This window comes from Aphidius gifuensis, linkage group LG1 (assembly GCF_014905175.1).
Source record: "Aphidius gifuensis isolate YNYX2018 linkage group LG1, ASM1490517v1, whole genome shotgun sequence".
In the NCBI taxonomy this organism is placed as follows: domain Eukaryota; kingdom Metazoa; phylum Arthropoda; class Insecta; order Hymenoptera; family Braconidae; genus Aphidius; species Aphidius gifuensis.
In genome coordinates, this window is record NC_057788.1 from 19,308,220 (window position 1) to 19,319,617 (window position 11,398).

Genomic DNA, 11,398 nt, shown 5'->3' on the forward strand with positions numbered 1-11,398 from the left:
GGCGACGACTGATCTAGGAAATTCTCATCTAGGAACATTAAGGCGTCCGCGCAAAGAGACTCTTGTCGCAAGAGATATATTTTAGTTGTAAACTAGACTACATTTGTAGCCTAACGTTTTATGTAATTCGAATCTCTTTATTCTATTACTTTTGATATTCTGATAATAAAGGAACTACCTCATTATTATTCCTAAAATAATATATAGTCTAGAGTTGATTACCTAGTAATAATCCCAACCCTACAAACTATAACATAGAAGAATAGATAAATTGTAAGCGAATTTTATGATTGAAATACTTCATAAGACATCATTTGACGTCAATGAAGAAGAATGACGACAAATAACGACTCATCACAAACTGCGCCGTCCTTCTATTCGCCAATATAAAATCGTGAAATACTTCATGAGACATCATTTGACGTCAATGAAGAACAATTCTCTTTTGTGAATGGCCCGCACTCCTCATTGGTCAAGAAGGGCTAGGAGTTGCGCAGACGGCAATTATTAGTTCTCGATGGAAAGGATGATAGCCTTTATATAGAGCAGTCTCAACCAGAGTGGCTCATTATCGTCTTGGAGTAGTGAAGCTATAGGCGTTCTAGATCAGAGGGCGGTCGAGAAAAGGTAGATCGGCGGGGGGACAGAGGACTGCAACTTGGTCGGTAAAACAGAAATGGTAAAGAAATTTTTGATTCAAATTTCCAGTTGTTGATAATGCAGAGATGGTAAAGAAATTTGTCATTTGATGGTGGGAAATCCTCAATTGTCATACGTCGGTAATACAGATTTGGAAAAATTTTGTTGTTTTAACATGCGATTTATCGTATCCCATGTCCTGGGACATAGCTCAAGTCTCATGTCCTGTCTCATTAAATAACAAAAAAAAATTCCTTCGAGTCGGGTTCGAACCAACGACCAATGGATAACTTTTTAAATTGTTTATAACAATATGCAATGACAGTCCAGTGCTCTACCAACTGAGCTATCGAAGGTTATTTGTAGGACTTCTCACGTTTCATGTCCCATACATGAATATTATTATATATTTATGTTTATTATATATATATATATATATATATTATTCCAGGAACCTTAGTTGATTAATCACCTTGAACCAGTAGCCTGAACAACGAGATACCGCCTAAATTTAGTAGCATTACAAATTCTTGGATACCTTCAGGAAAACGGAAACTGAGTTCGTGCCGATGGCAATAACTAAAACAATTGGTATTTAGAGAAATACCGTTTTCTTCATTTACGAGTTGTAATCAAACGTTCTTGGTCTCCACGAAATGTGCAGGATTTGAAATTTTATAGAATCTTTCTGATAATCTCAAACCATACTTCAATCAAAACGGAATTGACGACGCAATTTTAAAACGTCCTCAAAATCACCATACTACGGAATTTTATTAGTTGTAGAACGGTGTTTTTGAAGACTTTACCAGAAATTATAAAGTTATTCTTTTAAACTTAAAATGGAGGCATTCTTTCACACCGTAATTTGATATAGTTTTAATAATTAATTAGACGAATCAATCATAAGGACTATCACATAAATCCGGAATATAAGGAAATTCTCCCACGAAAAACGCGTTGACTGGAAAAACGGTTGTTCTGTGCGTTATCAACATGGAAAATTCAGACAATCTTATCGGGTTTCCCGGAACCTCAGAACTGATTGATCACCTTGAACCAGTAGCCTAAACAACGAGATACCGCCTAAATTTGGTAGCATTAGAAATTCTAAAATATCTCCGGAAAAACTGAGTTTGTGTCGATGGCAATAACTAAAACAATTTGTTTAACAATTGGTATTTAGAGAAAGACCGTTTTCTTTATTTACGAGTTCTACATAAACGCTCTTGGTCTCCACGAAACGGGCAGGTTTTGAAATTTCATAGAACCTCACTGATAATCTCAAACCATACTTAAATCAAAACGGAATTAACGACGCAATTTTAAAACGTCTTTGAAACTACCATACTACGAAATTTTATTAGTCGTAGATCGGTGGTTTTGAAGACTTTACTGGAAGTTATAAAATTAATCTTTTGATCTTAAAATGAGGGCATTCTTCCACACTGTAATTTGATATTGTTTTAATAATTAATTGGACGTATCGAATCATAAGGATTAGCACATGAATCCGGAATATAAGGAAATTCTCTCAAGAAAAACGTGTTCACTGGAAAGACGATCGTTCTGTGCGTTATTAAGATGGAAAATTCAGACTTATCTTATCTGCTTTCCCGGAACCTCAGAACTGATGGCAATAACTAAAACAATTCGTTTAACAATTGATATTTAGAGAAAGACCGTTTTCTTTATTTACGAGTTGTAATCGAACGTTCTTGGTCGCCACTAAACGTTCAGGTTTGAAATTTCATAGAACCGTTCTGATATTCTCGAACCATACTTAAATCGAAACGGAATTAACAAAGTAATTTTAAAACGTCCTCAAAACCACCATACAATTTAAAAATCGTTTACTTTTTTTTACTTTTTTTTGAAAAAGTAAAAACTCCACCGTCCTTCAATTCGGCAATTTAAAAATCGTTTACTTTTTTTTACTTTTTACTTTTTTTTACTTTTTTTTGAAAAAGTAAAAACTCCACCGTCCTTCAATTCGGCAATTTAAAAATCGTTTACTTTTTTTTACTTTTTACTTTTTTTTGAAAAAGTAAAAACTCCACCGTCCTTCAATTCGGCAATTTAAAAATCGTTCACTTTTTTTTACTTTTTACTTTTTTTTACTGTTTTTTGAAAAAGTAAAAACTCCACCGTCCTTCAATTCGGCAATTTAAAAATCGTTTACTTTTTTTTACTTTTTACTTTTTTTTTTACTTTTTTTTGAAAAAGTAAAAACTCCACCGTCCTTCAATTCGGCAATTTAAAAATCGTTTACTTTTTTTTACTTTTTACTTTTTTTTACTTTTTTTTGAAAAAGTAAAAACTCCACCGTCCTTCAATTCGGCAATTTTAAAAATCGTTTACTTTTTTTTACTTTTTACTTTTTTTTTTTTGAAAAAGTAAAAACTCCACCGTCCTTCAATTCGGCAATTTAAAAATCGTTTACTTTTTTTTACTTTTTACTTTTTTTTACTTTTTTTTTTTTTGAAAAAGTAAAAACTCCACCGTCCTTCAATTCGGCAATTTAAAAATCTTTTTTTTTTTTTTACTTTTTACTTTTTTTTTTTGAAAAAGTAAAAACTCCACCGTCCTTCAATTCGGCAATTTAAAAATCGTTTACTTTTTTTTACTTTTTACTTTTTTTTACTTTTTTTTGAAAAAGTAAAAACTCCACCGTCCTTCAATTCGGCAATTTAAAAATCGTTTACTTTTTTTTACTTTTTACTTTTTTTTACTTTTTTTTGAAAAAGTAAAAACTCCACCGTCCTTCAATTCGGCAATTTAAAAATCGTTTACTTTTTTTTACTTTTTACTTTTTTTTACTTTTTTTTTTTGAAAAAGTAAAAACTCCACCGTCCTTCAATTCGGCAATTTAAAAATCGTTTACTTTTTTTTACTTTTTACTTTTTTTTACTTTTTTTTTTTTGAAAAAGTAAAAACTCCACCGTCCTTCAATTCGGCAATTTAAAAATCGTTTACTTTTTTTTACTTTTTACTTTTTTTTTACTTTTTTTTTTTTGAAAAAGTAAAAACTCCACCGTCCTTCAATTCGGCAATTTAAAAATCGTTTACTTTTTTTTTTTACTTTTTTTTTACTTTTTTTTTTTTAAAAAGTAAAAACTCCACCGTCCTTCAATTCGGCAATTTAAAAATCGTTTACTTTTTTTTACTTTTTTTTTTTGAAAAAGTAAAAACTCCACCGTCCTTCAATTCGGCAATTTAAAAATCGTTTACTTTTTTTTACTTTTTACTTTTTTTTACTTTTTTTTTTTTTGAAAAAGTAAAAACTCCACCGTCCTTCAATTCGGCAATTTAAAAATCGTTTACTTTTTTTTACTTTTTACTTTTTTTTACTTTTTTTTTTTGAAAAAGTAAAAACTCCACCGTCCTTCAATTCGGCAATTTAAAAATCGTTTACTTTTTACTTTTTTTTACTTTTTTTTTTTGAAAAAGTAAAAACTCCACCGTCCTTCAATTCGGCAATTTAAAAATCGTTTACTTTTTTTTACTTTTTACTTTTTTTTACTTTTTTTTTTTGAAAAAGTAAAAACTCCACCGTCCTTCAATTCGGCAATTTAAAAATCGTTTACTTTTTTTTACTTTTTTTTTTTGAAAAAGTAAAAACTCCACCGTCCTTCAATTCGGCAATTTCAAAATCGTTTACTTTTTTTTACTTTTTACTTTTTTTTACTTTTTTTTTTTGAAAAAGTAAAAACTCCACCGTCCTTCAATTCGGCAATTTAAAAATCGTTTACTTTTTTTTTTACTTTTTTTTTATTTTACTTTTTTTTTTGAAAAAGTAAAAACTCCACCGTCCTTCAATTCGGCAATTTAAAAATCGTTTACTTTTTTTTACTTTTTTTTTACTTTTTTTTGAAAAAGTAAAAACTCCACCGTCCTTCAATTCGGCAATTTAAAAATCTTTTTTTTTTTTTTACTTTTTACTTTTTTTTACTTTTTTTTTTTGAAAAAGTAAAAACTCCACCGTCCTTCAATTCGGCAATTTAAAAATCGTTTACTTTTTTTTACTTTTTACTTTTTTTTACTTTTTTTTTAAAAAAGTAAAAACTCCACCGTCCTTCAATTCGGCAATTTCAAAATCGTTTACTTTTTTTTACTTTTTACTTTTTTTTACTTTTTTTTTTTGAAAAAGTAAAAACTCCACCGTCCTTCAATTCGGCAATTTAAAAATCGTTTACTTTTTTTTACTTTTTACTTTTTTTTACTTTTTTTTTTTTAAAAAGTAAAAACTCCACCGTCCTTCAATTCGGCAATTTAAAAATCGTTTACTTTTTTTTTACTTTTTTTTTACTTTTTTTTTTTTTTTGAAAAAGTAAAAACTCCACCGTCCTTCAATTCGGCAATTTAAAAATCGTTTACTTTTTTTTACTTTTTACTTTTTTTTACTTTTTTTTTTTGAAAAAGTAAAAACTCCACCGTCCTTCAATTCGGCAATTTAAAAATCGTTTACTTTTTTTTACTTTTTACTTTTTTTTGAAAAAGTAAAAACTCCACAAATCCTTCAATTCGGCAATTTAAAAATCGTTTACTTTTTTTTTACTTTTTTTTTACTTTTTTTTTTCTTTTTTTTTTTTAAAAAGTAAAAACTCCACCGTCCTTTTATTTTGCACTTTTAAAATCTTTTATTTTTTTTTACACTTTACTTTTTTTTTTTTTTTTTTTTTTTGAAAAAGTAAAAACTCCACCGTCCTTCAATTCGGCAATTTAAAAATCTTTTTTTTTTTTTTACTTTTTACTTTTTTTTACTTTTTTTTTGAAAAAGTAAAAACTCCACCGTCCTTCAATTCGGCAATTTAAAAATCGTTTACTTTTTTTTTTACTTTTTTTTTTACTTTTTTTTTTTTGTTTTGAAAAAGTAAAAACTCCACCGTCCTTCAATTCGGCAATTTAAAAATCGTTTACTTTTTTTTACTTTTTACTTTTTTTTACTTTTTTTTTTGAAAAAGTAAAAACTCCACCGTCCTTCAATTCGGCAATTTCAAAATCGTTTACTTTTTTTTACTTTTTACTTTTTTTTACTTTTTTTTTTTGAAAAAGTAAAAACTCCACCGTCCTTCAATTCGGCAATTTAAAAATCTTTTTTTTTTTTTTACTTTTTACTTTTTTTTACTTTTTTTTTTTGAAAAAGTAAAAACTCCACCGTCCTTCAATTCGGCAATTTAAAAATCGTTTACTTTTTTTTACTTTTTACTTTTTTTTACTTTTTTTTTTTTTGAAAAAGTAAAAACTCCACCGTCCTTCAATTCGGCAATTTAAAAATCGTTTACTTTTTTTTACTTTTTTTTTACTTTTTTTTTTTTTTTGAAAAAGTAAAAACTCCACCGTCCTTCAATTCGGCAATTTAAAAATCGTTTACTTTTTTTTTTACTTTTTTTTTACTTTTTTTTTTTGAAAAAGTAAAAACTCCACCGTCCTTCAATTCGGCAATTTAAAAATCGTTTACTTTTTTTTTACTTTTTTTTTACTTTTTTTTTTTGAAAAAAAAAAAAATTTTTCGTCTTTCAATTCGGCAATTTAAAAATAGTTTACTTTTTTTTTTTTTTTTTTTTTTTTTTTTTGAAAAAGTAAAAACTCCACCGTCCTTCAATTCGGCAATTTAAAAATCGTTTAATTTTTTTTTACTTTTTTTTTTTTAAAAAGTAAAAACTCCACCGTCCTTCAATTCGGCAATTTAAAAATCGTTTACTTTTTTTTACTTTTTACTTTTTTTCACTACCTGATATATGTGTTGGTGGTGTTTGTTCCTCATTTGCATTTGATGGTGGAAATTCGACTGAAGACACTTTTCATCATCTACAAATAACAAATTGTTATATGTTTATAATTTATTAATGATGAAAAAATGTTTATAGATAATCAAGTAAATAATTTTCTAAAAATGTCATTAAAGTATATTGACCATTTCTTATTCTTTTTCTATCCACCAACGATGGTTGAAGTTGAGTTCGTGATAGTTCTTCTTTACTTCCTACAAAGTATTGAATATTTATAAATTTGAGTGTTAATATTAATTGTATATATTAATTGATTTTCACACAGTATCACATACCTGATATACCAAGTTGACCTTCAATGTTTTTCTCAGTTTTTTTATGTTTTCTTTGCTTAATATTTTCTTTATCACTAGAATCACTTGAACTATCATCACTGCACTCTGTATTGTTTTCGTGAGCCTCATTATCTAACGAATGACATATGTTCTCAGTAGAAGTTTTGTATGATGCTTGAAATTTTGCACGTTTTAAAATTAACTGATTTTTACGAATTTGTGCAGCATCTTTTTTTTGCTTATCCGGAAAAAAAAAAAAAAAAAAAAAAAAAAAAAAACCAGAAACTTAGAAAAAATAACGAAGTTCCCCCGCCGGGAATCGAACCCGGGTCTTTTGCTTTCCGGGCAAACGCCTTGACCACTAGACCACGAGGCTTCTTATTTTTTCTAAGTTTCATCAAGTTACCTCCGACGTCCTTCTATGCGTCAATTCATTTTTTTGAAAAATGAACAGTTTCATTTTCATCAAGAGTAAATGTATGTGATTGTCGTGTAAGGTCATCTAGTTTCTTTAAACCACGCCGATAAGTCTCTGTAAATGATAACAAAAAATATTAGATGAATCTTATAAAATTATTTTTGCTTTCAAAAATGTTTGCATTCAATTCTCATGTAAAATTAAGTATAATTTAAAAATGATCGATTAAACGTACCTGAGGATCCTTTTAAGTCGACTGCATATGATGGCCATTCATCAAGAGGTTCTTGTAAGTTTTCAACCATATCTTGAATTCGTTTTTTAGTTTTATCATTATAAGGAGGTCCAGGGTAAAAGACTCGACATTTGTGATTCACTTTGTCACAAGTTACCCAACTTTCAGGCACTAATTCGCTAAGTTTTACCTTAGGAGGTCGACCTTGAGGTTTAAGCTGAATAAGTCTCCATAGTCTTGGTAAATTTTCTTTATCGTCTGTCATTTTTCCCTGTGGCAAAAAAAAAAATCATTTGATTTTGTGTAAAATAGAAAAAGTTATTTGAACTTTTTTTTTTATTTAAAAACAAGAAATAAAATTAACAGTAGATAGATATTTAGAACATTTAATTTACTGTTATTTGTATTCACAAGAAAGTAGAAAATAATTAATTAATAAATAAATAATTAATAAATAATTAGAAAATTTAACCTCAAAATTTTACCCATAAGTAATTGTATAAATTTAAGAGTTTTAAAAATTATGAATTTATAAAGCTACTTACCACAAGTCAGTTCTTACAATGATTGATCAAAACACAATTATTTTAGATTTGAACACTATAACTTAAATGTAATTACTGTTCTTTGAACAAAAAGCAATTCCATGTGCTTGAAAATACACATCAATGAAAACGATTGAAATGCCAATGTGAACAAGAGCGCATGATCAACTGCTCAGCTAAATTTTGGTCGATAAAAAAACTTCTTAATACGATATGATATAAATAAAAACAAAAAAATGAAAACAATTTTTTTTGGCATTCGTACTTAAAAAAGACTACATTACACCCGTATTTTTATGTGTAAAGTTTTCAATATACACATTAATAAAAATAATGTGTAGTTTTTCATTTTACACATTGTTTTGACTGAAATAATGCGTAAAATGAAAAACTACACATTATTTTTTTAATTTTTAATGGGAAACCACCAACACAACTAAACATTGTATGACGGTGTGATATTTTTTTTTTTTTATAAACTGGTGCAGCCCTCTGACGACTAAACATGTTGGGGTGCGTTCCGTAGGGGGACCGCGGTCCTTTTTGGCCATAATCAGAGTGGATCCATAAAAATTAGAAATCTCCCTAGGAATCTCTAGAAAAATAACCGGTCTCATGTATACTCTTTTTTACATCTTTCTATGTATGCATTGTTATTGTTGTGGTCAGTTGTTGTGGTGCTTCCTGGATTTTGTACTGAATAAAATTATTAAAACAATAAATTCGTTAATAACAATTAACAAAATGGAAAGAAAAGTTTCACTGCAAACACATTATCTATTGACTGATGTAGATGGTAATGTCCTTGTTGAAAATGAACAGTTAGCTACAGTCAATATGGAGAGTAAGTAAACTTAACCTCCAATAAAACGTTATTTTTTACAGCTAATTACAAAGTTTATTAACAATAATACAAAATTAGTTTAATCTGTAATATAAATTATACGCTTAAAATATCTCCAATATTCATTCTATGTTTTAGATAACAATATTGAGTATCTGCCAATGACAGTTGACAATCTCAATTTATTTGGTCTTGAATGTTACATTGTTACTGATGAAGCGAATAACAATCAGCAGTTACAAGATCAACTTTTACCATCAAGTTCAAATTATGTTGCTGCAACATCAATACATGAAAGTTGTGCCTTACCAACACAAAATCCAACTGAAATGTCTGGAAAAGCACATTCTAATTTAGAAGGCTCTTCTAGTGATGAAGATGATAATTCCAATTGTAACAACGTTGGAAAGTTGACTAAAAGTGTCACTCGTTGGACACATAGTGCAATTTTGGCATTAATTGCTGAGTACCAAGATCATGAAGAAGCTCTTATATCTACCAAATATACTAATGACAAGGTTTGGTTATCAATTTCCAATAACATGAAAAAAAAAGGTTACTCTTACTGTAGATCACAATGTCGTGATAAATTCAGAAAACTGAAAGACAAGTATATTAAAAAAAAAGATAACATGTCAAATAACAAAAGCAGTGGTGCTGCTACTTATAATTTTCAATATTTTGATCAGTTTCATGATATATTTGGAAAAAAACCAAACGTCAATCCTCAAAATTTAGCTTCGTCATCTCGAGGAATGAAAAATTCTTTAGATAGTAGTGGTCAAGCTGGTGAAATTAAGGAGTTGAATAAACTTCAACCACCTTTAAAAAAAAAAAAAATTACACTTGTTGATGTCATGATGATGGAAGATGAAAAACGTAAAGAACGAGAACGTCGTCATCAAGAAAAGCTGAATGAAAAAAAGCAACAAGAGCTTCAATTGATCGATTGACTGATATGTTAATTGAGTCAGTTAAGAGTAAAAATACTGACAAATGTTAAACTTTACTATTATTACCATTAAAAGAGTACTTGAGACTGTAAATTTTAACAATAATTATATTATAGTAACGTCAAAGAGTAATGCCATTTATCAGTAAAAAAATTTGTGATACTTGAATAAGTAAAGTATTTAAGGTACCTCAAATAAAGTAAGTCAAGGCAGTCGAACTGCAGGTAATCCTACGAATATTAATATTTTTATATAAAAGTGTATCATAAATTAATCGTATGTTAACTTTTAAACAAAATATTTGTTGTAGCTCGAATGTGAATCTAGCTAATTGTGATTCACTTATCAATATAAGTAAATCAGTATTATTATCAATACCAATTGATAGTCTTGTTGCTTTAATTGCATTTCCAATTATATTAGCATTTATATAACTAAGTAATGCTACATCCATATCATTATGTGTTCGATGAAGTGGTTTATCAATATTTTTAAGTAAAAATATTTGTGATAGCTAAGTAAATGAAGAATTTTTCGTACTTTAATTAATAAAGTATATTTAAGCAGTTGAACTGCAAATGATGTATTTGTTTGTTACATCAACGTATGTCTATCAATATTTTATATGTAAAACGTGCCTTATGGAAACTTAATAGTTTTATTTCTTGATTATTTGTATTAGCTATTAAAATTTGCAATTATTATTGGTGCAACGTTAAATAAAACAAAAAGTTATGATACAAAAATAAATATACAAAAAGTATTGTGTGAAAATTTATTATGTATGACTTGTTTATTATTACAAGTTATTATTACAAACTCAAATGAAAAATTTTTTTATTGATAAATAATTATAAATAATTACTGAAATGTTTATTGATTTAAGTTATTAAAATTAGTACACAGACGATTACGATAGGCTTTTCCTGCAATGGTATTTAGTTCAATATCATATTCTTGCACTGGATCATTATTTTCTAATCGATAACGATTACCATCTGCTATATACTCTTCTAATTGCTCTGCATTATTATCCAGACAAATATTATGAAGTACACAACATGCAATGATAGTTCCTGGAATTAAGTCATTTCGATTCATGTCTAGAAAACGTAGTCTACGAAATCGTCCAAATAATAAAGCCCAGCTCTTTTCAATTGTTGCTCTTAGTCTAGATAAAGCTCTGTTAAAGTTTCTTTGATGCTCTGTCAAGTTCCCTCTGACAATAAATGGAGTAATACACCACTCAAAGACCGGATATGCCTTATCACCAATTATAAAATCATCCTGATCAAAGTATTGATCTGGATTCCTTGTAATATCATTATAAATATGTGAATTTTCAAATATTCTTGTATCACTAACTGACCCCGGATAACCAGTAAAAACATCAATAAATTTCAAATCAAGGTCACATATACCTTGAAGTGTATAAGCATAACAACATTTTCTGGTGACATAAACCTCTTTATCTTCATGAGGTGCTTTTATTCTTATGAAAGTTCCATCGATTGCCCGAACAACATTAGGCAGACCACCAGCCTCTTCAAAACGTTGTCTCATGATCTGGCGACGTTCTTGATTTGGCCAACTGATAAAACGTGGTGCAATTTCGTTCAAAGCTTGTATGACTGAGTGGAAATGATGAAATAAAGATGACTTTCCCATATTAAAACGGTCTCCAATTGATCTATAAC

The 11,398-nt window shown here is 28.3% G+C and overlaps 1 non-coding gene across 1 annotated transcript; it reads right to left on the minus strand.

Annotated features, from left to right (window-relative positions):
- Window positions 1-891: 891 nt before the first annotated feature.
- On the minus strand, window positions 892-995 carry Trnad-guc. Its single transcript has 2 exons — window positions 959-995; window positions 892-927 (listed from the first exon to the last, which is right to left on the minus strand). It is a non-coding gene; the product is annotated as a tRNA-Asp (tRNA).
- Between the last annotated feature and the right edge of the window lie 10,403 nt (window positions 996-11,398).